This window comes from Oratosquilla oratoria, chromosome 9 (genome assembly GCF_046742065.1).
Source record: "Oratosquilla oratoria isolate Oo_2021 chromosome 9, ASM4674206v1, whole genome shotgun sequence".
Lineage (NCBI taxonomy): Eukaryota > Metazoa > Arthropoda > Malacostraca > Stomatopoda > Squillidae > Oratosquilla > Oratosquilla oratoria.
This window is the reverse complement of record NC_134785.1, coordinates 7,089,321-7,093,494: the sequence shown is the minus strand read 5'-3', so window position 1 is coordinate 7,093,494 and position 4,174 is coordinate 7,089,321.

Genomic DNA, 4,174 nt, shown 5'->3' with positions numbered 1-4,174 from the left:
GGGGGCAAAGAGGAGACTCCAGTCGTAAAGGCGCCTACAAGGCTTCTGGCAACATAGCAAGACAATGTTCAGAATAAGTCGATTTTAATATCTGGTTGTGCTGTTGCGTACATCCAAGCCTGACTCAGCCTACATTAGTAACTGTTGGATGCGTCAATGGCAGCTGAGAATTCATCATGCTTTTTGAATACAATGGCAAAACTATATTCATGTAACAACAACGAGAAATGCATATGCATATTCCTGATTATATCCACGTGCAGCAAAACTGTGCGAGGACAAATATACAACGCAACCATCGTGGTGATTTGTAAACCCATTCTATTCAACACAAGCTCCCTGAAGAAATACTCCACAGTGGTGTGCATAGAAATGCGTGACCACATGTATACATTCTTTTAAGCATGTGATTGTGATCGTGAGGAAGTTATAGACAAATAATCATGACGGTACGTACACGAATACAAGCCCCTAAAGAACCAAAACACATCTCGATCATTTATGAGTATGGTCATTCTATACAATCTTTCAGTCAAACGCCAAATTATTTCGTTTGTTTGAAAGGAAACACTTCTCCCGACCCAAAAATAAATAAATAAATAAATAAATACATAAGATAAATAGCTTCCGAGGCTAGCGTGTCGATTCATTCATGTGCCCAAGAAGAGTTTGGCCATTATTTACAAACACTTTTTTATGCAGGTTCATCCCGCGCTGACGTCACAGCCACATGAATAGAGCTAACGGACAGCGTATGAAGATGCTCGAATTCTTCATTCCACTTATCTGATCCAGGCAGACATTGGCCATCCAGTGTTTCGCAACAGCGTCTTGATATGAAAAAAAGAGAACTCCATACTCGTAGAGCCATTGCACATGTGCAAACATTAGCAAAGCATTTCCTCCCTCGTCTTTTCTTTTCTTATTTCTTTTCTTCTTCTTCTTCTTCTTCTTCTTCTTCTTCTTCTTCTTCTTCTTCTTCTTCTTCTTCTTCTTCTTCTTCTTCTTCTTCTTCTTCTTCTTCTTCTTCTTTTCCTTTCGCTCGACCCATATTATCGTTTCGTCGCACTCATGTGACCGCGGTGCCTCCGGCACACGTGTCGACAGGAGAAAGGACATTACTTAATGAGACATTGAAGAACTTAGCAACAGCAAGTCTTATTGCTCATGCTTTCGGTGAGTGAAACACTCGCTGAGCGTCTCGGCAACGCAGACGACCTTGACGCGATTACGTGGAAATCTACCGCAATCGCACTTCTAACAACGATCAGTTCAACTCCTTGTTGGCTTCTGCTTTGTCCGCTGCAGACAACCAGTTGCGCTAACAAGAGAGAGGGCCAATTCACGAAGCTTCTTGAAGTCTAGCGTGAAATCCTTTTCAGCCGTAAGGGCTGTACTAAATTATGGGGGGGGGGGGCAAATGTTTAAATTCCCGAGGAATATCATTATTCTAAAATAGGTACTAAATATATCTTTGACAATGAAATAAAATCAGTTACCCTTACGGTAAAAAAAAATAATAATAATACTAAAGAACTATGGACTGAAAGGTCCCTTGTCAGCCTTCATGCTGTCGTTCCCACTCACTGTAATATGTGTTAATCTCCCCTGGAGGCTACAGCCTTTGTAGACTTCATTCTAGCTAGCGTTATCCGACTTTATCCAATTGAAAAGCACAGTCAACGAAATGGAGTCTCGATCACTTTAATAAAATCGTTTAGTATTAATCAGGATGAAATATCTACGGGAGATTATTGAACCCAAGGGACTTTAGAGTCTAGGAACAAGAAACACGAATATAGTAAAATCCTATCTAGTCACCAGTCATGTGTGTGTGTGTGTGTGTGTGTGTGTGTGTGTGTGTGTGTGTGTGTGTGTGTGTGTGTGTGTGTGTGTGTGTGTGTGTGTGTGTGTGTGTGTGTGTGTGTGTGTGTGTGTTTGTGTGTGATTCACCATGGTCTTAGATCACGTGTTGGACTCGTGATCGACAGCTATTTCCCTCCCTGTGTTGGTGCATGTGTGTGTACTGGTAGCCTCTCGATAAGGCTACCTTTCCCAGTTCCAATATCGAGCAATATAGATTAAGAACCTTTTGAATACTATATCCCATCACGCCCCTGAAGACGGTCCTAGGACCAGGACCGACACGTCGGCCAATAAACCTCCCTCACTGAGTCTGGTGTTTATGCTTTCCCTTTCGATATACATAAATATCGAAAGAGGTAAGGCCCCAGTTGTTATTTGAAACCACAAAGAAGACGCAGCCAACATATACATATGTTGAATTTCACAAGTTACATCTCCTGAGAGCGACAGGTAAGACGATCATTGAGACCAAATGGCGAAAATAGCATTTGATATTATTATCATTTCATCAGCGGGGGATGTGCAATTGGTCCTTGGCTATGTTGGCTTAAGTGAGCTTGTTGATTTTCACCTTCAGTTTGCTGGTGGGATCAGTAGAAGACAAGTTCGAAGGAGCAGATAGAATTGCAGAAAATAAGCTTCTCCCCCCAGCCTTCTCTAGGGCTCCAGAAAGAAGGTAAAATTAAAGTTTCTCCTGAGGTAAGGTCCCAATTGTTATTTGAAACCACAAAAAAGACGCAGCCACCAAAGTAGTTTTCTTCTACCTCTTCAATTTAACAAGCAGCCAAAGAATTGCATAAGAAAACTGAACTCATTTTTCGACGAGCTGACAAGTCCTCTATATACGTCTCCTTGGCAAAGACGACTACATTCACAAACTAGAACACATCCTTCATGGCACTTCTAAATCTAAGAAGATTTCTAATGATCAGACTAGCATAATCAATGTGAAAGTCAACAGACTCATTTCAACCAAAAATGCAATCAAGGACCACCTTTATATAACGGGCAAATTTTCTCCAGGTTACATTTATGTTAACTTCCAGACAGATAGCCTCAACACATCAATTTAACCGATCATCTCACAAGTTACTACCCCCCACAAACCACTTGGTCGAAGAACTCAATAATATCATCACATCGTGCACACCCAAGAAACACTCCTCAAAATCCATCAATGAATTCATGGACATCATTCTTATTAAGAAACTAGAATGAATCAAAGCTTCTTAGAATGCTGAATCCTTATTTACCAATATACCAGTGTTTCCAACTATTGACATCATCCTAAATAGTGCATGCTGCCACGCCAGTCCCAAAATCCCGAAGAACATCTTGAAAAAGAATAATACTTAGCGCCTGCTCAAGGGATGCGCCCTTTTGAAGCCCCACAAGAGAACTGTATATTCAAATAAAAGGTATAGCACCTTTAGGGTGTACTCTTTGCAGATATGTACATGTGACATCTACAAAAATGCTTACTCCAAGACCATGTTTTAAGGCTTCTTCACTTACTGCCGATATGTCGACGGCACATTCGTTGAGGCGAGGAGAGTCACATTTAAAGGACCAACAAGTTATGGAATCCTCTTCTGTACTAAAATTCACTTATGAACTCAGCCTACACAACAAGATCCCTTTTATCAACGTCCTTACTAATTCCCCAAGATGATCAATGCCAAACTACAATTTAAAGAAAGAAAACAGACACTGGAAGGTGTTTGGACACAGTGGCTGAATGTCCCCAACGCCACAAGTTGGATGTCATTCGAATATAGATTCGATGCGCCTACTGGAACCACTCCTCGTACTAGAAATGTCTCGACTAAGGTAGATCCTTATCAACAATGACCACCCAAACTCACTCGTCGGCCATGAGACCAGACATTTTATGACCCACACCTTAATACTCCAAGACACATGCCACATGCCCGTGACACACTGAGTTTATAACAAGAACCAAATGACATCGACCTATAAAACAGATCAACGAATCTTAAAATATATCATCACACGGAATGTCACATGCACAACTCCCCAAGACAAATTATCCCTCATTAGTTGTTACAAAAACACAAAAGAGAAACCTCTCCAGGGACCGTACCCTCCTGAAACAGATTAATGTTGTATATAAACACACCTGTATCGAAGAAGGTTATAAATTTATATAAGATATGACCTATATTGGTACCACCACAGCATCTGTCAGTAGAAGATTGACTATCCGCGCTCGTGAATGCAGTATACAGAAGCATATGACACAATCCCTCAACGAAACCCCGGCCAGAAAAGATCTATCTGATGAAAC